Source organism: Lampetra fluviatilis, chromosome 20 (genome assembly GCF_964198595.1).
Source record: "Lampetra fluviatilis chromosome 20, kcLamFluv1.1, whole genome shotgun sequence".
NCBI lineage: Eukaryota > Metazoa > Chordata > Hyperoartia > Petromyzontiformes > Petromyzontidae > Lampetra > Lampetra fluviatilis.
The window spans coordinates 13,710,870-13,734,332 of NC_136294.1; the positions used below are offsets into that span (position 1 = coordinate 13,710,870).

Genomic DNA, 23,463 nt, shown 5'->3' on the forward strand with positions numbered 1-23,463 from the left:
CGTAGATAGGTTTCTTTTTAACCTATCTACGTGACTTTACCGAAAGGCCCAAAGAATATGAATTCCTGCAGTCACGACAGCTTTAAGTCAAGATGAATATTTTTTTATTTGTGAAGGTTCTATGTTTTTACCCTTAATTTCGTATCATCTTGATTGTCTTCTTAATGGATGATTATTTTTAAACTTAGATAATAAAGTGATGTCTGTGTCAATTTGTTTAAGTCATTTTATATTACAACTAGCGGGAAGTACCTGGCCTTGCCTGAGGGGAAATATATTTCAAAACTGGTCTTAAAAACATAAAATATACATACACAAGTGGAGTGCAGTAGAACCACGTGAAGACGAATACTATAAGGGCTGTTGCCGTTTATTAAATAACTGTCACACTCGACATCCTACGCTCACACCAGTGTAGGTGCACTCTATCTCGGTCCTTTACCCCGGACACTGAATACTATTTGGGTCCTACCCTCGGCTACCCCTTGGGCTCTCTCGTCTGCCCGGAGCAGGGGTTCCGCCAACTACACGACGAGGAGGGAGAGACCCCCTGCAGCATATCCTTACCCTGGCTCCTTATGACGACCACGCCTTCGTCACGGGGTCCCCCTTAAGAACCGCTTGGGTGGCTCCTCCCCCCCAGCTCGGACCCACCTTTGTTTCCGAAGGTACCCCTTACATCACTCGTGATGTTACGTCATCCTTGACTGTCAACCCGCTCGCACCTCCTATTCGCCCCCTCATTGGTTACTCAAAATACTCCTACTTCCCTGCCCATAAAAAAACCCAGCCGTCCCGGGGTTGACGGCAAACAGCCAGAAAACCATCAACAACAACAATTGCAACAATAATATCACTGGAGGTGATGAGGCAGGGCCGTCTGCGGGGGAATAACAAGGGTGTTAAGGCAGAACGGCAAGTTGGACGGAAGGCCTTCATTCCTCAGTCCATGATGCCGACCACACCGCCGGTGACGACAGACGTCTGTCGATACGGGGCGAGGAGGAGGAGCTCAGCGGAACAGAGCGCCTCTGGACCATGTACGCGACGCCGGTCTGCTCCCACGAGCAGCATCCAGCTTGTGCGCGAGCGGTGCGTCCTCGGCCGTCGTTTCCCCTACGAGGATGCCACCGGCAGCTCCTCGGGAGCTAATCGGAGGCGTCCTGTGGGCGGAGAAACAGCTTTTTCTGCACCGTATCCCGGCCTGGGTGGCCAGGCTCGTCGGACACATCAAGCACTGGCCGCTCCTGAAGTGGGGATGATACATCGGGACAGGGCAATACATATCTCTTCAAGCTGGATGGGTGAACAATCCAGTGACGGCGACCGAATCGGATGCGCACACACTGCCCGGCGGACCTCCACGACCTCAATGGGACCCTGCCAAGGGCGATGTAGTTTAGAGGACGTCCCTATGGGTACTTGTGTGTAATGCAGCCATGCTTTATCCTCCTTCCTCCACGGAAGCCCGGATCCCTGGTGTTTCTACAACCGTTCATTAGCTGCTTGCTGATTGGCCGAATTGCCTACAGTGGCCTCCCGTGCTTCCCGCAACGCGTGACTCTCATCGAAGCTGGTACGGCGGATCCCTTTTTAGACGCGCCCATGCCCAGCTGTATATGCATCGGGCGTTCGGGATCCCTTCCGTACATTAAATTGAAGGGTGAAAATCCCATGGAGGCGTGAAGGGCCAACCTATACGCAGCGAAGATGTTCGGAATAAACAGATCCCAGTCCGACTGGGTCACGTTCACCTGGTGGCACAGCATGGACGTGAGGGTGCGATGTAAGCGCTCCACCAGTTTATCGGTTTGAGGGTGGTAGGGCAAGGTTCTAATTTTCTTAGTGCCCAGGAGTACACAGACCTCCTTGAGCAGTCGGGAAGAAAAATTTCGACCCTGGTCGGTTAGAAGCTGCTCCGGGGCTCCCTTGTCTAACACGTAGCCATGCAAAAAGGCATCAGTGATGGATGAGGCCGACTGATGATGTAAGGGCCATGCCATGGGTGGGCCAGCGTGTGAGGTACTCCACCCTGACCAAAAGATACTTGTGTCCCCGCTGAGAAGTTGGAAATGGGCCTAAAATGTCAAGGGCCACACAGCAGTACATAGCGACTTTGGTGGCACCTGCTTTCACTACAGCAGTGCATACTGACTGTGGCGGTTCCTGCTTTCACTACAGCAGTGCATACCGACTGGTGATACCCGGGATGACTACAGTGCATACTGACTGTTGTGGTACCTCCGCGTGCTCGCGCTTGCGGGGGATTTGGCTCTCGGACGGTGAGCTTAACGTAGAAAAAAATTTGACAGGCGGCACGCCCTAAGCCCCGCGGTGGGAATAGGCTATTCCGTTTTACCATCTGTAAACTTTAAAGTAGTTTAATTAACATTTTTGTGCCGTTTCTATTATTAATTATTTACTTATTCGTCGACCGTACCAAGTGATGACAATTGCATGGGGTGGGGCGGACCCTGCCAAGTCATGCGCGTTCGCTCCAGCTCACGGGGACATTTCATTTTACGCGTTTAACATGGAATAGATATACACATCACGCTGTCGATTTCTCTTCACAGTGTCATGTCCTCTTTTCCCCCCACCCCAATGCGTGCAGTTACTGATATAAAGTCCTTAGATATTAATGTAATATTATTAAAGCGGTTACATAGTTATATTCTGGCGAGGGCGGGAGGATGGTGGGGTAGGTAGCGGCCCAGCTCGCAGCCTGGCAACGTCTCACCTCCTCCAGCTTGCCAATCTAGGCGAGGCCGCGGGCTCTGCACGGGACGAGGCGTCACCACGCCAATGTAAAGTACAATTTTACTGAATCTTTCGCTAACAACTCAGGTTTTCTTGTTTACTATTATTAAACAAATATGTTTACAAATATTACAATGATAATGTTTGTGTGCACATAACAACTCTGCTTCATTCTTTACTATTATGAAACTAATAAGTTGCCTAATACTCTATTACTATTATAATGTTCGTGTGCAGAAACTACGTGCGTGTGCCTAAAGTCGATGTCTGTGTGTATGAGTCCATATGTATTTGTGTGCGTGGTAAGTCGATGGGTTTCTATGTGTGTGGGTCCATGTCTGTGTGTAAGACCATTTGTGTGTCTGTCTTTTTAAAACGGACAACGCCGCGTGTGTGTGTACGTACAAGTGTTTGTGTGTGTGTGTCAGTCCATTTGGTAATAGCTGCTCATTCAGAAGAGGAGTTGGAGACGCTGCTGCTGAGACTGGAGCGTGCCACTAAGAGGTGGGGCCTTACCATCAGCCCCACCTAAAACTAAGCACCTGCCTGGGTATTTTGTACCATCGGGCACTCCACCCCCACAACTCCCAATCGGTGATGGGGCAGTTGTGGAGAGAGTGGAGAGTTTCCCATACCTGGGCAGTGTGCTTATGACCGGCTCCAGTTTATCAGCAGAGGTCTCACTCCGAATCAGTCGAGCGGCAATATCTTTTCATCAGTTGCGTGACGCTGTGTGGAAGCTACCTGGTCTGTCGCTCCGCACGAAGCTTCAGGTCTTCTCGGCCACGGTCATTCCCTCCCTTCTCTACGCTTGCGAAACGTGGACCCCCCTAGTGGAGCATCTTCGCCGGTTGGAAACATTTAGGCTGGCCTGCCTACGATCCATCCTGGGTTTAACCAGGCTGGATTGTGTGAGGAGCTCACAAGTCCTTGAAAGATCTGGGCAAAGTCCCATCAGTGAGCTCCTCCGGCAGGCAAGGCTGCGTTGGCTGGGTCATGTAGCCCGCATGCCCAGCTACCGCATGCCTAAACAGCTTTTGTTCGGCCGGATCGAGGGGGCTAAACGGGCGCGGCACGGGCTAGAGAAGAGATGGAGTGACGTGGTACAGGAGGACGTGGAGCTGAGTGGACTTGCCGATGACTGGTACCAGCGGTGTCAAGATCGGCCTCAGTGGAGGAGGCTCGTGAAGGACGCTACTGGGCAGTTGGAGGCAGTCGCCCTCCAACAACAACGGAGGGCGGAGGAGCGACGCTCACAACAACGAGCGGAGCGCCGGGTGGCTAAAGCACAGCAAGTTGGCACAGTAGGGGGCACAGGTGGTGCATCAGCCAGTCATCTCGGTCATCTCGGTCAGTCGACCCGTGGCACCTGGGTCTGCCCCGTGACCTCCTGCCAGCGGGCGTTCGACACTTCACGTGGCGTCAGGGTGCACATGGCCTGGCACAAGCGTCGTGGTGACGTCACCGCCACTTAGTGGCGAATGGCGGTTGTTGTCAGTCCATTTGTGTGCGTATCTGTCGCTGTGTGTGTGTGTTAGTCCACATGTGTGTGTTAGTCCATACGTGTGTGTTTCACTCGATGTTGTGTAAGTCAATGCGTGTGTGTGAGTCGATGTGTGTGCATGGCTCCATCTGAGTGTGTAAGTCAATGTGCGTTTGTGTGTCTATGTGTGTCAGTCGATGTGTGTGTGTTAATCCATGTGTGTGTATCTAAAGTAGATGTCTGTGTGTCACAGTCCATATGTCTATGTGTGTGTAGGGCAATGTGTGTGTCAGTCTATGTATGTGTGTGTAAGTCCATGTGTGTGTGTCTTAGTCGATGTGTGTGTGTAAGTACATGTGTGTTTACGTCAATGTGTGTGAGTCCACGTATGTCTGTGTGAATCGATGTATGTGTGTGAGCCGCTGTATTTGTGTACGTCGATATGTGTGTGTAACTCCATGTGTGTGTATCTCAAGTGGATGTCTATGTGTGTGTGAGTCTATATGTGTGTGTGAGTCGATGTGTTTGTGTGTGAGTCGATATGTGCGTGTGTGTTAGTCGCTGTGTGTGCATGCGTCCATGTTAGTCAGTGTAAGTCCATTTTTTAGCGTGTCTGTAGGTCCATGTGTGCGTCTTAGTCCATCTGTGTGCTTTATAGACCTGCTCAAGGCCTATGACACCATCAGTAGGCCTAGGCTCTGGGTTGTTCTTCGTGCTTTCGCAGTCCCTCACCCTTTGCTCACGATCCTTAAGGACCTTCCTGCTGGTGAGCGGCCCCACGTCAAACTACGTGGCCGTCAGTCAGAGCCATTCTCTCTACACCTTTGGGTTTAACAGGGATGTCCTCTGGCTTCCACATTATTTAACATATCTTTTGACCACGTAGTTCGTCAAGCCTTCGATGGCTGTACCAGAGGAATTACCATATGATACAGATACAATGGGAGGCTGATCGATGCCCGTTTGCGGTCAAGGGATGGCTCTCTATTGCTCAACCATGTTATGTATGCTGATGCTTTGGTGATTGCCTCTCACTGCTGCTGAACCTGGAGCTTGCCACTAAGAGGTGGGGCCTTACCATCAGCCCCACCAAAACTAAGCACCTGCCTGGGTATTTTGTACCATGGAACAATCCACCCCCACAACTCACAATTGGTGATGCAGCAGTTGTGGAGAGATTGCCGAGGTTCCCATACCTGGCCAGTGTGCTCATGACCGGCTCCTGTTTAACAGCAGAGGTCTCACTCCAAATCAGTCGAGCACCATTATCTTTTCATCGGCTGCGTTACGCTGCGTGGAAGCTACCTGGTCTCTCGCTCCGCATTAAGCACCAGGTCTTCTCGGCCACGGTAATTCCCTCCCTTCTCTACGCTTGCGAAACATCTTCGCCGGTTACAAACATTTATGCTACCCTGCTAACGATCCATCCTGGGTTTAACAATATATGTGTGTGCGTCTAAGTCGATGTGTTTCTATGTGTGTGGGTCAATGTCTGTGTGTAAGTCTCTGCCTTTTTCGCCCGAGCAATGCTGGGTACTTACCGCTAGTCTAACCTATAACTCATTTTTTGTCTGTCCGTCCATCCATCTGTCTGCGTACGCTCGCTTGCGGGGGATTTGGCTCTCGGACCGTGAGGTTCGCCGAGATTAAATTTTGCCGGTGGGCACGCCCCCGGCCCCGCGGTGGGAATAGGCATTTCCGTTTATTCGTTCCTAAACTTTAAACCAGTCCGATTATCGATTTAGTGCAATTCCTCTTTATTTATTTATTTACGTTTGCCGACCTGCGCGCGACGAATCGTTGTGAAGGAATCGAGGGTTGTAGATTACTTTAGAATCGGCCGATTCCCTTTTTAACAAACTGCGTGTCGCCAAGTTTGCTTAACATTTCCAACAGACACACACATTTACACATTTAGCTTTTACATTTAACATTCAAAACGTCAGCATGTACTGCTGTCATCATAGGCAAAAATATATACACCCTCACCCCTCTCCCTTACCACTCTCCCTCACTCACCCTCACCACTCACCATCACCACTCTCCCTCTCCACTCACAGTCACCACACACCCTCACTGCTCACCCTCACCACTCACCATTCACCCTCACCACTCACCCTCACCATTCGCCTTCACCACTCACCGCTGACCACTCACCCTCACCACTCACCGCTCATCACTCACCACTCGCCCTCACCACTCACCGCTCACCACTCTCACCATTCACCCTCACCACTCACGCCTCACCACTCATGCCTCACCCTCACCACTCACCACTCACCCCTGACTACTCACCGCTCATCACTCACCCTCACCACTCACCCTCACCACTCACTTACCACTCACCCTCACCACTCACTCACCACTCACCCTCACCACTCACACTCACCACTCACCTCTCACCATTCATCCTCCCCACTCACCACCACCACTCACCCTCATCCACTCACCCTCACCACTCACCCTCACCACTCACTTACCACTCACCTTCATCATCACTCACCACTCACCCTCACCACTCACCCCTCACCCTCACCACTCACACTCACCCCTCACCACTCACCCTCCCCACTCACCACCACCACTCAGCCTCACCACTCACCCTCACCCCTCACCACTCACCCCTCACCACTCACCCTCACCACTCGCCCTCACCACGCACCACTCACCCTCAGAACTCACCACTCACTGCTCACCACTCACTCTCACCACTCACCACTCACCGCTCACCACTCACCATCACCACCACTACTCATTGCTCACCACTCACCACGCACACTCACTCTCACCACTCACCCTCAACACTCACCACTCTCCCTCACCCTCACCACTCACGCTCACCGCTGACCACTCATACTCACCACTCACGCTCACCACTCACCCTCACCACTCACCCTCACCACTCACCATTCTCCCTCACCACTCACGCTCACCACTCACACTCACCACTCACCCTCACCACTCACCATTCTCCCTCACCCACACCACTCACGCTCACCACTCACCCTCACCGCTCACCCTCACCACTCACCACTCATCATCACCCTCACCACTCACCACTCACCATTCACCGCTCACCACTCACGCTCACCACTCACCGTCACCACTCACCCTCACCACTCACACTCACCACTCACCCTCACCACTCACCACTCACCCTCACCACTCGCCCTCACCACTCACCCTCAGAACTCACCACTCACTGCTCACCACTCACTCTCACCACTCACCACTCACCATCACCACCACCACTCACTGCTCACCACTCACCACGCACACTCACTCTCACCACTCACCCTCAACACTCACCACTCTCCCTCACCCTCACCACTCATGCTCACCCCTCACCACTCACACTCACCACTCACGCTCACCACTCACCCTCACCACTCACTCACCACTCACCACTCACACTCACCACTCACCTCTCACCACTCATCCTCCCCACTCACCACCACCACTCACCCTCATCCACTCACCCTCACCACTCACCCTCACCACTCACTTACCATTCACCTTCATCACTCACTCACCCTCACCACTCACCCCTCACCACTCACCATTCACCGCTCACCACTCACCACTCACCGTCACCACTCACCCTCACCACTCACCGCTCACCATTCACACTCACCACTCACCCTCACCACTCACCACTCGCCCTCACCACTCGCCCTCACCACTCGCCCTCACCACTCACCACTCACCCTCAGAACTCACCACTCACTGCTCACCACTCACTCTCACCACTCATCGCTCACCACTCACCATCACCACCACCACTCACTGCTCACCACTCACCACGCACACTCATTCTCACCACTCACCCTCAATACTCACCACTCTCCCTCACCCTCACCACTCACGCTCACCCTCACCACTCACACTAACCACTCACGCTCACCACTCACCACTCACCCTCACTACTCGCCCTCACCACTCACCATTCTCCCTCACCACTCACGCTCACCACTCACACTCACCCTCACCACTCACCATTCTCCCTCACCCACACCACTCACGCTCACCACTCACCCTCACCACTAACCCTCACCACTCACACTCACCACTCATTATCACCCTCACCACTCACCACTCGCCCTCACCACTCACCACTCACCACTCACCCTCACCACTCACGCTCACCACTCACCCTCACCACTCACTGCTCACCACTCACTCTCACCGTTCACCCTCACCACTCACCCTCACCACTCACCCTCACCACTCACCACTCTCCCTCATCCTCGGTGAGTGGTGAGGGTTAGTGGTGAATGGTGAGGGTGAGTGGTTAGCGTGAGTGGTGAGGATGTGTGGTGAGTGGTGATTGGTGAGAATGAGTGGTGAGGGTGAGTAGTAAGGGTGGGGGTGAGTGATGAGGGTGAGTGGTGAGGGTGAGTGGTGAGCATGAGGGGTGAGTGGTGAGTGGTTGGTGAGTACAGTCAGTATGCACTGCTGTAATCATAGCAGGTACCACCAGTCAGTATGCACTGCTGTAATCATAGCAGGTACCACCTCAGTCAGTATGCACTGCTGTAGTGATAGTAGATACTGCTATTATCTCGGCCTCGCCGTGCGCTGCGTTGCACCACTAGTCGAGTAGATAACCATGTGTTCAATAAACCCTCGGAGCCAGGATGACCGTCCAACTCCGATCGTCATTTATTGATTGTAACAGGTAAAACTGGTGAGAAAACACAGATACAGCATCTGTTATAATTCGGAAACACCCACACAATGAACACCACAGCATCAGAACATTGTCTCAGATAACAATAGATCCTGGAAGGACCAGGCCCCCACATTACCCCTGAACAACTAGACAAAGGCACAAGCTGGTGCGTTGCATACAGGCACATAGTGTATTCATCCCACTGCACCCCAAATGTACAGCATTACACTTAACACTAAACTGTGGATGAGATACTTCGTCATCACTCTCAGGATCGCAACATAGGCACAAGTCTGACTCGACCTACTAAATCACAAGTAACATCCACAATAAGGAACGTCACAGGCTTCGTTACTAACTAGGCCTCGTATTTACTACAACAACTTAACGGCACCATAAAGGCATTTACATTGCTATAACGGTCATTCCAACATTACAACAGCATTTCCAATATTATAGGAATATAAATGCCTTTATGGTGCCGTTAAGTTGTTGTAGTAAATACGAGGCCTAGTTAGTAACGAAGCCTGTGACGTTCCTTATTGTGGATGTTACTTGTGATTTAGTAGGTCGAGTCAGACTTGTGCCTATGTTGCGATCCTGAGAGTGATGACGAAGTATCTCATCCACAGTTTAGTGTTAAGTGTAATGCTGTACATTTGGGGTGCAGTGGGATGAATACACTATGTACCTGTATGCAACGCACCAGCTTGTGCCTTTGTCTAGTTGTTCAGGGGTAATGTGGGGGCCTGGTCCTTCCAGGATCTATTGTTATCTGAGACAATGTTCTGATGCTGTGGTGTTCATTGTGTGGGTGTTTCCGAATTATAACAGATGCTGTATCTGTGTTTTCTCACCAGTTTTACCTGTTACAATCAATAAATGACGATCGGAGTTGGACGGTTATCCTGGCTCCGAGGGTTTATTGAACACATGGTTATCTACTCGACTAGTGGTGCAACGCAGCGCACGGCGAGGCCGAGATAGTAAAAAGATAATGCTTCTTAAGCTCCCACAATGGACAAGTGCAGCTGTGATCTCACTGAGATGCGATGCGTGCCGCCATCTTGACTTATCTGTGTAATGGCTGACGCCCGCGTGGTACAGTGGAAATCTAACATCGTCACTTCCTGGTCACGTGACCAACATTAGCATAAAAAAACAGGAACTTCCTGTGAACACACGCTCCACATCTGCCGTGAGGCAAGACAGCTATCGAGTTGGTAGATCATGCTATATTGAGTTAGTAGATACTAAAACAGTCAGTGTATACCACGACAGTCCGTTAATACTGCTACAGTCAGTATATACTACTATACAGTCAGTACATACTACTACGGTGAGTAGCTACTAGAGTCAGCAGATACTACTATACAGTTAGTCGTTACTACTATAGAGTTGGTAGATACTACTGTAGGCCCAGTCAATACTACTATGGTCAGTAGTTACTACAGTCAGTAAATACTACTACACAGTCAGTGGCTACTACTGACTCAGTAGATACTACTGTAATAAACCTCTTGGAGACGGCTTGTGGAATCGGTCCTTTTATTTCACTTCTGCAGTTCACAAACATTCCCCGTTGCTGGCAGGCAACGGGAAGTGGGCAGACAGCCCACCAGAGACGCATCGCCACGTGGCACCCGGAGCCCACTTGCGCGTGGCCCCTCTCTCTCTTCGTTCCGTGTCTGACCACGTGTCTCTCCTTTCTCTCCTTATTTAACGCCTGGGTCACGTGGTACACTCCAGCCAATCCTCAATAGCCTGCGCCGAATGTTCCAGATTCCCCATCAACTCCCGGGACCATGCCCCTGACTTGTCTTCCCATTGGCTGAGGCCAAGACCAGCAGAACCAATCACCTAGCTGACATCCCGTGATCACGCCGAGGCCATGCTCCCAGGCTCTCCCCCCATTGGCTGTAAAGCGGGACCGGCAGAGCCGATCACCACGTGAGCCCGACATAGGCTCTTATTACACTACTGTACAGTCAGTAGATACTACTACAGAGTCAATAGATACAACTTCCTCTGTTGTATGTAAGGTGTGTAGGTATATATACCTACGCGGGGGTAAATATATTTTTTGAGGGGGGGGGGGGTCCACAATTTTCGGAAACCTTTTACATCAACTATTTACCCCACACTTTCTGTAACTTTTTGGACTTGTGCAAGCCTCTTATAATTTTGTTGGTAGAGAAATGTATGTGTAAGGTTTTTAAGAGAAGTCTTGAAATATATTTTTCACCCGGGCAACGCCGGGTACCTCCCGCTAGTAAGAAATAAAGGGTAAGGAAATAATCCTTTCCAGAGTATAAGAAATTATATTTTATATGGTATATATATTAATGGGGTTGTATAAAATATTTTAGACACTACTTATTACTAAAATGCATACATAAAATAAATGCATAAATATAAAATAAATTTCAATAAAAATAAAATGTAACATCACTTTACCTTGCTGAGAGGAGTTCATAGCCGACGAGGATGGTGGTGAGGAAGGGGAGGAGTCATGAACGGGGTCTACGCGGGTACGCGGTGACTCATCCCGACCCATACAAGTTCTAGCAAGCGCATCGTATCCCAAGCAAGAGGTCGTATCCCAAGACATTTTTTTCTCGTCAAAACACGACGTATACCAAATTCGACGTAATCCAAAGCGGTCGTATACCGAGGTATGACTAGTATCTCCTGAGCCAGTTGTAGCTACTGACTGGATAGTAGTATTTACTGACTGTAGTGACTACTGACCGTAGTAGTATCTACTGGCCCTAAAGCAGTATCTACCGACTCTATAGTAGTAACGACTAACTGTATAGTAGTATCTGCTGACTCTATAGTAGTGTAGTGGAGTAGCAAGTGGAGTAGCAAGCGGTATGCACGCATGTGCGAGTTACGGGCAGTGAGGTCGGATCTGGGAGGAACAGGTGCGGCGAGAGAGAGCAACGGAAAGGAGACGGCTAATGAAGATGCATAGCGGTGATTGGCTGGCTGCAAATGCAGGCACGGAACAGGCGCCATGTTGACAGTAGATTGAGGTGATAGCCACGGGTGTGAGGCGATGGTAGGTCGCCAACTTAATTAATGAGTTAATAAGGACGGCGATATATACGGGAGCGTGAGAGAGAGGGAGTTGAGTTGGTCGGAGTGCAGATGAGGAAAGACAAGAGAAGCCCCAGGCCCCGCTCTCCACACCTCGCCCTCTCCAGCGGTGATGGCTTAACCCCCACTGGAGGCAAGGGCGAGGTAGGAGAGGCGAGGGGAGAAAGGCTAGCGGTAGAGAAGCTAGTGGAATCCTAAGTGTGAGCGTGTTGTTGTCTCGTGATGTTCTCGATTCCTATTGTTCATGCTTTTTATTGAGAGAAAAGGATTTTGGTCTCCTCATCCATCAGACCCTCGCACACCCCCCGAGCTGCAAATCATCCCACGATGTGACACGGCCTCGAAGCTTGCGACTGCCCTGGCATTTTTAATTTTTCTAATGGCAGCGCTCATATTCATTCTCAGCTGGCTCCGAATGTTGGGGTTGTCTACCGTTGTTGCTGTCGCTGCGGCTTTGCGAGAGCTCTTCAAGAGGGATGATGACGAAGAGTGATTCGGCATCTGGGAGCTGATGCTAGTTTCTGCCTCTTATCTCTGACCCAAGTGGCCACTAGCATCCATTATTTGGGCGGGAATCATTGCAGGAGGCTACCTGGAGCTGCCTGAAGTTGGGAGACTTGAACAAGAATACATGAGCTTGGGAAAAAAAGAATGAGGGAATTCTATCGTCTAAAGGAAGAAGCAGAAACGTTACGTGCAGGTGGAGAGCGTGGGAGGAATGTATGTTGAAGTTCTTTTGCACCGTACGTAGCCAACCATGCTAAAAGGAAGTGTGTGGATAAGTGGGTGTGTTGTTGTGACGTGCGGTGTGGAAGCAGTCTGGTAAGGCAAGTCGTCAACAACGGTGAAGGAATCAATGAGTGACGTTTACTGATAAAGAGTAACGATTGGAGTAGCAATATTCGAGTGTGGAGGAGGCAATCGACTCAAGTGTTCAGGAAGTTTGCAGTACAAAATATGTTGTTAAATAAGATCCGTGGTACACAATTATCTATTTGAAAATAGGTTGGAATGCAAAAACGTTAATTGCGGACTTAGGTCACTTACAAGGTTGATGTGAATATATTAAAAAACAGGTAAAACATTACATTTTTTGACATTTTTAATTGTTGGAAATATGACAATAACCCCAGCACATATAACAAATAAACATGTGATTACAGATTTTTTTTTTTTCCCGGTTATTACATTTTGACTAAAATAACACCTCTAACACACGTCACAGTACCGGCTCCAAGACGATGTACGTCAATTATCTGTCAAAGCGTCGACTGCGTTACTCGTGCATAGGTCAAACCAAGCGGCAAAGTCGCTGTGAGGCTAATCACAAACTCTTTAAACTATGTTTTATCTTAGCAGGTAAGGCCCACTGAGCTATATAGCTAATTTTTAGAAGTGACCTGGCCACAAATGATAGCTCAAAAAAGTGGCTTATCAAGTGGAAATTTATAACAGCCAAATACTCGAAACGTTGAATCTAAATGTGGAGGGAAAAAACGAAGGACCCTGAGAAAAATCCACGTGACCACGGCGAGAGATACACGCAAACGCTGAATACACAGCAGGCGTCAGGGTCTGGATCAAGCCCACAACCGCATGTAAACCAGGCGAGGTAGTCAACATCTCGCCTCTGCAGCGCCAGCATCAATCATCGGCGTTGCTCGCCGCGGCCGCATTTGGCTGCTCGGGAAGTTTGCCTGGCAGTTCGCGCGCCGCCCGCTCCACTTGGGTGCCAGGGTCCTCGCCGGCGGCGGCTTGCTTGGTGCGTTGCAGGGCAGCCTGCTCCAAGAGCAGCGGGCGGTAGATGTAGGTGCCACTCGCAACACCCAGCACCATCACAAACATCACCTCCATCACGCGCCGCCGCCGCATCATCATCATCCTGCACGCACAGTGCCAAGCGCGTTACTCTCACAGGGCACTTCATTCGGAGGTCAAAGCGAGTTCAGCGCGTTACTCTCACACACTGGGGGGAGGGGGGGTTAAAACGAGATCCTTCTCTCACGAGCGTGGGAGTGGTGCTCATCTCCCGTTAACGGCGCCAGAACCAGTGGTGGAAATGCCAGGTTCCAGTGGTGGAAATGCCAGGTTCCAGTGGTGGAAATGCCAGGTTCCAGTGGTGGAAATGCCAGGTTCCAGTGTTGGAAATGCCAGGTTCCAGTGGTGGAAATGCCAGGTTCCAGTGGTGGAAATGCCAGGTTCCAGTGTTGGAAATGCCAGGTTCCAGTGGTGGAAATGCCAGGTGCCAGTGGTGGAAATGCCAGGTTCCAGTGGTGGGGGCGAGTCCTATCGACAGGACAACTTCCTCAGGAAGTGGTGACGATGGGCTGAGTCACCCCCAGCCAGGATTTGAACTCAGTGGAGCAAAGAGATTTACAAGTGAGCAGCAAAATAAACGTAGATATATTTAACAGGTAAACACCATACAGGACAGTGTGATTACCGTGTTGTGAATATTTACAGTGATTCCACTGCTCACCGCTTCCCAGTGCATTTGTGAATCTGCCTGCATGTTTATGTTTTCAAGTAATATGTTAATTTGTGTAAACGACTACTTAGTCGTGTAAGTTCTCGCGGAATGTACGCAATGTCCCCTCTGCGTAAACCCCGTATGGGATGGAGCGTTGGAACGACGTCTCAGCCGACGCAGCGCCGCCTGAGGCTTGCGCAGTCGCCCCGTGCCCGGCGCCCCGTGGCCCGGAGCACGGGGCACGGGGCCCTCCACGCGGGACGCAGCTTCTACTCACGGCGCCACGGGCGGAGCGCGGCTCCTCTCGCTCGCGCCGCCAGTCGCGCCAAGGCCCGAGGCCACGTGGAGGCCGCGTGGAGGCCGCTAGGAGACCTCGTGGAGACCGGGTGGAGGCCGCGTGGAGCGTCGCCGTCGAGACGAACCTGGCTGACGCCTCCGCGCTCAGCAGCAGCAGCACCGTAGAGCTGTCACCCACACAGACAACAGCCACCAAGTGGCAGTGGCGTTACCACGGCGCTTGTGCCAGGCTCGGTGCACGTTGAGACCGTCACGTGAAGTGTGGAAAGCGCGCTGCCGGGAGGTCACGGGCAGACCCCTGTGGCGTTCTGGGTTGACTGCTCCCCTCTGTACCGTCTTACTCGCACATACAGTATCTACTGTACATACAAGAGGCACGTTTGGGACAAAAACTGTTCGCCAACACTTACGAAGAACGGCAGGGCACACGGGAGGCCTTGGAGGTCAGAACCGCGCACGGGGCCACCTTTGTTTCCCCAGTGCTGACGTTTACTACACACACCGCACCAAGTGCTCGTTGAAGGCCGAGTCGACCTAGGAGGAGTCCCCCAGACACAATGGGAGCGCGCTCACTGCGAAGCCGCCGCCGGGAGAGGTCGCGAGGGCGACGCCCGGAACGTGAATCGGGCGGCGAGATGCGGGCTGCTGCCGGGTGGCCGTGAGAGACGCGATGCGCCCTCCTCCTAAACTTCAGCTGCTCCCCGCATTACACTGGACACCCACATCAAAGATACACGTACCCGAAATACAATCACAAAATACGCCTCGGTGGATAGATAAATGTGTGAAACCGTTGTGAATGTTTGTGTAACAGCTTCAGTATCACGACGGGAGAGCAGCGACACGGTGGCCGGGAGATGTTGACTCCCTCGCCTGGTACACAGGAGGTCGGGGGTGCGATCCCGACCCTGACGCCTGCTGCTGTATACTTGGAGTTTGAGGGTCTCCCTTTTCCCGTGGGTCGTGTGGGGTTTTTTTGTTTTGCCTCCACATTTAGAATTGATATCACACAATTAGAGTAATTTGGCTGCTATAAATGTTCACGTGATAATCCACTTTTTTTTAGTTATTTGTGGCCAGGTCGCTTCTAAAAAAAGAACTGTATAGTCCTGTGGGCCTTGGTAAAACATTTTTTTTTAGTTCAGTATGATGTTGGCTATCCGGTCCAATTGGATTAATTTGTTTTATCACAAGCAGCTTCCACTCCGATGATATACACCCCTCTTCAGGCGTCTGCCCCTCCAAATAACAGACGAGCACAACATGTGTTCTTACAATCATCAGCCGCACGACCTTCTGGGATTCACACCATTTCAGCAGCGTTGGTTCAACACTAACAAAACGCTGGATCGGTATTGGCATTTGCCGTCTCGTCGGCAGTCAGGCTTGCTTGAACGAATACTACGAGTCTATTCTTGCGTATGATGGCAATATGTTCAGAAGGTAAATGCCAATGTTGAGATCTGCCGCGAGCCACGAGAGGGCTTCAGGGGAGAGAGTTTGTGTTGTATTGCTCTTTCTACTCCATTTGTTGAGGTCTAAGTGATGATTCGGAGGCAGATCTTCGTTTAAGGGCTTGCGCCGGTTATTTATTAAGGGTTTAGACAACTTCCCCAGGGGTAGGGGTCCTTCACACGAACCTTCACTCGGCCTGTTCCTTAGCTCGGCTAGCTCCGGTCTCTCTCCCTCGAGTCGGATCGGGGGATTAGCGAACACCGACCGACCGGAGAGAGTAGCACCTCCTATGACTACCGCCGGCTTCTCTCTCCAGACTCCTCGAGCCCTGGCTTGGCTCTTCACCCGTTCACCTTCCCGGGCTCCCACAGTGACCCCGCTCTCGTTACGGGGTCCCCCTTAAGTACCTAGAGGCGACATGACGTCATCACCCCGCCTAGCGCGCAATGTGTCTAGACCACTGGTTTACTGCGTGGTCCATAGTTTGGGTTGATCACCGAAAAAACCAAAGAGTATGGTCACAACCGCACGGTAGTGCGGCTCGTCTTTAATTTTCCATCCATGAAGGAGATGTGTGCATCGGCCTGTAGATGTTCTGATGCGGTTCATGGTAACAGCACCAGTGTCTTCAAGGAGGAATGTCAAAGCCAGGAGGAGAGTGCGATGATGTTTGGGTCTCGAATGAGGTGTTTATACTGGTAGGAACGAAGTGGACCAGACCACCAATAGATTAATGTGTCCGTCCGTCCGCGTCCGTCCGTCCGTCCGCCCGTCCGTCCGTCCGCGTTTGTCCGTCCGTCCGTCCGCGTCCGTCCGTCCGTCCGTGTATCAACATCGCCCCCTACTGCAAACACTTGGCATGACCCTGTCCGACAAGATGGCCGCCCGCTCCCCCTGCGATCTGTGAATTAAACAAGATGGCCGTCGCTTCCGGCGCATCACGGCAAAACTTTAAACTTCGCTTCAAAATTACTTTACTGAAACGCAGCACGTTTATTTAAAAAAATACTTTACTGAAACGCAGCACGTTTTTTTAACACAGAGACAAGAAACATTTATTAACACAGAGACGAGATACATTTAATCGCCTTATTTGTGCACGAAAAGCACGGCGCGAGGCCTAGTGCGGCAGGCTTCGCGAGGCCTAGTGCGGCAGGCTTATTAACACAGAGATGAAACGCAGCACGTTTATTTAAAAAAAAATTACTTTACTGAAACGCAGCACGTTTTTTTTAACACAGAGACAAGAAACATTTATTAACACAGAGACGAGATACATTTAATCACCTTATTTGTGCACGAAAAGCACGGCGCGAGGCCTAGTGCGGCAGGCTTCGCGAGGCCTAGTGCGGCAGGCTTATTAACACAGAGATGAAACGCAGCACGTTTATTTAAAAAAAAATTACTTTACTGAAACGCAGCACGATTTTTTAACACAGAGACAAGAAACATTTATTAACACAGAGACGAGATACATTTAATCGCCTTATTTGTGCACGAAAAGCACGGCGCGAGGCCTAGTGCGGCAGGCTTCGCGAGGCCTAGTGCGGCAGGCTTATTAACACAGAGATGAAACGCAGCACGTTTATTTTAAAAAAAAAACTTTACTGAAACGCAGCACGTTTTTTTAACACAGAGACAAGAAACATTTATTAACACAGAGACGAGATACATTTAATCGCCTTATTGTGCACGAAAAGCACGGCGCGAGGCCTAGTGCGGCAGGCTTCGCGAGGCCTAGTGCGGGAGGCTTATTAACACAGAGATGAAACGCAGCACGTTTATTGTTGTTGTTGTGCATATTGGCAGTGGTGCCTGACTCGGCTGAATCTGCAGCCCAGCAGCGGCAGAGCAGAGGCAGCGAGAGGCCTCGTCGCTGCTGCTATTCACTCGCTTATAGTTCTACCGTGTTCACTACATCTCTGTCGTGTTCACTACATCTGCTGTGTTCACTACATCTCTGCCGTGTTCACTATCATCTCTACATCTCTGTCGTGTTCACTATCATCTCTACATCTCTGTCGTGTTCACTACATCTCTGTCGTGTTCACTATCATCTCTACATCTCTGTCGTGTTCACTATATCTCTGTCGTGTTCACTATCATCTCTACATCTCTGTCGTGTTCACTACATCTCTGCCGTGTTCACCACATCTCTGCCGTGTTCACCACATCTCTGCCGTGTTCACCACATCTCTGCCGTGTTCACTACATCTCTGCCGTGTTCACTACATCTGCTGTGTTCACTACATCTCTGCCGTGTTCACTATCATCTCTACATCTCTGTCGTGTTCACTACATCTCTGTCGTGTTCACTATCATCTCTACATCTCTGTCGTGTTCACTATATCTCTGTCGTGTTCACTATCATCTCTACATCTCTGTCGTGTTCACTACATCTCTGCCGTGTTCACCACATCTCTGCCGTGTTCACCACATCTCTGCCGTGTTCACCACATCTCTGCCGTGTTCACCACATCTCTGCCGTGTGCTGCAATCTTTGATTATTTAGCTGCTGGCTGCATGTCTGGTGGCGATGCTACCGTTATAGCAGCACCAACTGCGGTTCGTTCTGGGTCCATGGAAACGACGCTTTTCACTGCGAGTTTGTAAAGGGTTCCAGCAGCAAATGCGGTCTCTGTTTCAGCAAGCATATTTTCAACGTGGGCGTCCAGACAACCATTGGGGTCTTCAAAGTCGTGGTTGTTTTCGGTATCCATGTCGTGCGCGCGAATAAAAACTCGAAGTGCCAAACAAACACTGCTCAATGTAGTACTGTTATATGAATATGCCAAACGCCCGTTTATTCAACGCTATGTAGACGACATAAAATGCACCAAGGTGCCGTTTATTCCCTCTATTTTATTTCACCTTTATACTAGTAAATGCATTCGAGTTTCCCCATCTAAGGTCAATTAATCTCAGATGTGATCGTTTGGAAATGAAAGACTACGAGTCTTTAAATCTCACAGCGTTTCTTGTCAAAACAAACACTTTTAATTAACGTTACACTAGAATACAGTAATTTTTTCTTTAACTCCTCTATACCCGGTCGATATCCCTGTACCGGTACTAAGTATTATTCCTACCAGCCCACCCCGCAGGGTCCTGTTTCTGTACGTTACGCGTTCCACTCTGTTCATCAGCAACAGCAGCTTTTGCTGCGTTTTTCGGGATCTGGGTATTATTCTAGAATGGTGCCGACACGAACCCCGGAAGGGGGATCGGAAATCGAGTCGATGGCGAGGTACATTTGTAGTGTTGCAGCGCTAACTGGCGGCCACAAGTGGCAACTGCGGGTGTACCAACAGTTGCATATGTAATAGGTAATAAACTGAAGGAAGCTTGCTTGAGGCAACACGTTTATTACAACTTGTCAAACTACAATACAAAGGGGGTAACGGCCCCTTCCACCTGATGTGCTACGTAGTCGGCTAGCTCGCCTCTTTCGGCTAAACTGCCGGGGGCTTGAGTCTTCTCTGAAGTCTTCACTGGTTATAAGCTCGGAGCTTCACTGGTACATCTCAAGCCTCACCCTAGCCAGGGGTTCGGCTTTGCCTACAAGGCTAAAGGTTGATCTTCAGTCTTCAGCCAGACGATACTGAGCTGAGCCGTTCAGGGCCCTGGCTTATATACCGGGTCCCGGCTCACTCCGCCCCTGGCCTCGCCTCCCTTCCGGAACCTTCTCGAAGGCCCTGGAGAATGACCTCATCCCCCAGTCCCCTTCTGGGGGCCTGGGGTCCCAACCGTTGGCCCCGGTGCTCCCCCCATGCAACTGCACCTCCTAGGGCCAACTGGCCATCATTACTCTTGAGCAGGTCTGGTCTCCCTTCTGCTCTCTAGTTTCAAGTTTCATTTATTTGGTATAGTCCTGTGAGCCATGCGGCTCTTAAGTCAGGTGCAACCGCAACAAACAAAATATGAATGGAGAACATCTTAAAGCGACGACGCGCAACAGAAACATCCTGGATAAGCCAAAAAAAAACCGCTGTGTGCAAAAATCCCAGTGTGATGCAAGTCAAACAATAACAACCATAATACAATTTAGATTCCCCATATGTTTTCGAAATCACCAAAATAACGCAATAAAAACAATGTAACAACAGTAATCATAAGAACTGTGATTTAAATTTAACAATAAACGAGATATATAACATGTACGAACAAACTTTGCAGCCATAGCTGGCAGCATGACACTCCCAGTGTATGATGTGTGAGTCAGTGGTAGTGTGAGTCAGCGTATGATGTGTGAGTGAGTCAGTGTATGATGTGTGAGTGAGTCAGTGTAAGATGAGTGAGTGTATCACGGCCTCCTCCACGCCATCACGGCCTCCTCCCCTCGGCTCCCTCGGCTCCCTCGGATCTGTCGGCTCCCTCGGCTCGCGCCTCTCGCCCACCGCACGCCATCACGGCCAAGAGGTTGCGTCGTCACAGGAGCTTCTCCTCGGCAGAGAGATGCGGGAGCCGCTGCCTCTTGCGGGGCCACCGAGGCCGCACGCACGCCCTGCGCCTCATCCCTCATCCTCCGAGACCGAAGCGGCCTCGGAGCTCGAGCTCCGGCCGGACCAGGGCGAGCCGAACCCTGCCGCCGAGCCAGGCGAGACCGAGGCTCCCGAGACACCAGGCCGCAGTGCTGGGACTCCACCACGACCATTGTCACCCCCTAACCCCTCACACACTCATTCTCTCACACACTTCCCCACACACTCACTCATTCCCTCACACACTCACCCCCTAACCCCTCACACACACTCATTTCCTTCCACACTCCCTCACACACTCATTTTCTCACACATTCGCCACTCGGGTCGCCTCCTCACTCGCTATCCACAGCGAGCGAGGAGGCGGCTAGTACTGCCGACTATGAGTAGTGGCGATCGTGACCAACCATGCCACTACACATATAAGGCGCAGACAGTATACACGGGAGCGTCGGCAGAGGGGAGGAACTGGAGCGAGGGTCATTGAGGGGATCTATCTGGAAGCTCCGGGAACCTGCTAGAGAGTTCCAGAAAGGGGGCGTGGCCAGGGCGGAGACGGGTCATGCTGGAAGGATAAAAGGGGGTGTGAGTCGGAGCTGTTTGTGGGAATCGGGGTCGTCTCGTCGTGGAAGTCCTCTTCGCCGTCGCCATTGTCACTGTCGTCCTTGTCATCGCTCGACGTCGCTGCTGCTGGATAGTCAGCCAGCTATCTAGGCAGTTAGCGCCGTCGTGCTAGATGATCAGCGTTGTGTTATGTGCTAGTGACTTGAAATAGTGTGATGTACGAGTAATTAATAAAGAAAGTACCTCTACAGTTATTATCTCCGGAGTCCTACATTACACATTTGTAATGACTGAAATGAAGAAGCACTCACCCCAAGCAAACGTGCAGCCAAACTGTCTTTCAAAAAGTAGGCCAAGGCCTCCTATTGGCAGACAGAGGCCTCCTCGATTATCGGTCGGGAGGGAGGGTTTGAAAAGATTGGAGGAAAGATTTAAGCGGGAAAACACGGGAAACAGAGTGGGACCCGGAAGTGACGGTTGGGAACCGTTGGAGGACGGGGTTTGGCTGCGGTAAAAACGGTGAGGGAAAGTTCGAGAAAAGGGGCTCGAGAAAGATAAAAGGGGAAAGCATGAGGAGAGGGGACATTCGAGAGAAGTGACGAGCTTCAAGGTCAAGAACAAAGCCCGGGCCTAGTGTTGTTCAAAGTTCATTTATTAGGTATAGCCCTGTGAGCCATTCGGCTCTTGAATCGGGTGCAACCGCAACAAACAAAAAAACATGAACAAGAAAACATCTTAAAGTGACTATGTGCAAACAGAAAATCCAAGAAAAGACAGCAAAATATTGCAGAAAAAGCACCGTACACCAACCCTGTGCAAATATCCCAGTGGGATGCAAGTCAAACAACAACAACCACAAGACAACTTAGATTAAGGCCATCAGTCTAACTCTGTACTACAACAAACAAACATGGCCAAACCAAATAACTTTTCGAAAATCACGAAAATAAAGCCATAAAAGCAATGAAACAGTGGTCATAGGAACTGTGACAGAATTTTCACAATAAACGACGTAAACAACATATACTACCAAACTCTGCAGCCATAGCTGGCTGCATGAGTCACTCCACAACAGTAGGAGCATCAGTCGGATTATCAACATTTTTCAATGCACCTTTAAGATCAGCACACTAAATCAAAACACAGATCATACTTTGCATACTTTGCAGCGATCATCCGGAGCGAAACATTGTATTTTAGGCCAATAAATTGCAGTGGCAGCTAGGGGTGTACAACTCCTCTAGAGCAGTTTTGATTGAAGATCTCATAGGTAGTGATTCAAGTTGCAGTTTATTGGCAATAGCATTCCAGACCCTGGGGGCATCAATAGCAAAGGCCCTTCCTCCAGTATTTGTACGGCAATAGGGAATGTGAAGCTGGTAAATGAGAGAAGAGCTTAGGTCAAATTTGTTCTTTGAAACAAAGAGGAGATTGTTACTGTCTATAATAAACAAACTCCCAGGATAGGTCGTCAATGATGGGTGTTGTTTCATCATTCGACCTCCTTTTCCAGTACCAAAATATAATAAGTGTTTTTCCCCTTTTTTTCTGGCAACAAAACTGAAACCTTTTTACAAGGATTCATGGCTGCATTAACCACAATACTTGCAGTCAAAATTCAAACAAAAAACATACTATGTGCATTGTCCTTGAAACTGATTGGTCCACACCAAGGTTTCAGTTTTGTTGCCAGAAAAAATGGGGAAAACCCCTATTATTACATGGGTGTTGTTGATAAGAAAACGGGAAAACTCCTTTGTGGTTTGCACGTCTGTATATATTTGGTGGGAGAATGTTCACTAGAATAGACAGCCAGGGAATTGTCGGTTTCAGTGTTCCAGTTATGATGAGTGCAGCATCTTGACTTATTTAATTGTGCATCTTGTAGTAGTTCTGTGTCCTGTACGATCTCCCGGTACGCAGTTCTCTGCCACTGCATAGATCGTTGAGGTGGCAGCCTAGGTCGCTGAAATGATGCACTCCCCGAAGGGCTGATGAGATGCGTGAAAACATGCTCGTGTTTCGTACGTGGAGAGAGAGAGGGGTGAGTCGTCTGCCCCCGGTACTCGGTGCCTCGTGGATGTTGTCGGCTCCGCCCGGGTCGCGCTGTAACAGGGTATTAATGAATCCGCGACAGAATGATTCATTAAATTAATGTGGAGGGAAAGCAAATCAGCGT

At 50.3% G+C, this 23,463-nt stretch overlaps 1 long non-coding RNA gene across 1 annotated transcript; it reads right to left on the reverse strand.

Annotated features, from left to right (window-relative positions):
- Window positions 1-13,114: 13,114 nt before the first annotated feature.
- Window positions 13,115-15,487, reverse strand: LOC144937774 (uncharacterized). Its single transcript, XR_013637777.1, has 3 exons — window positions 15,195-15,487; window positions 14,765-14,951; window positions 13,115-13,899 (listed from the first exon to the last, which is right to left on the reverse strand). It is a non-coding gene; the product is annotated as an uncharacterized LOC144937774 (long non-coding RNA).
- Window positions 15,488-23,463: the final 7,976 nt, after the last annotated feature.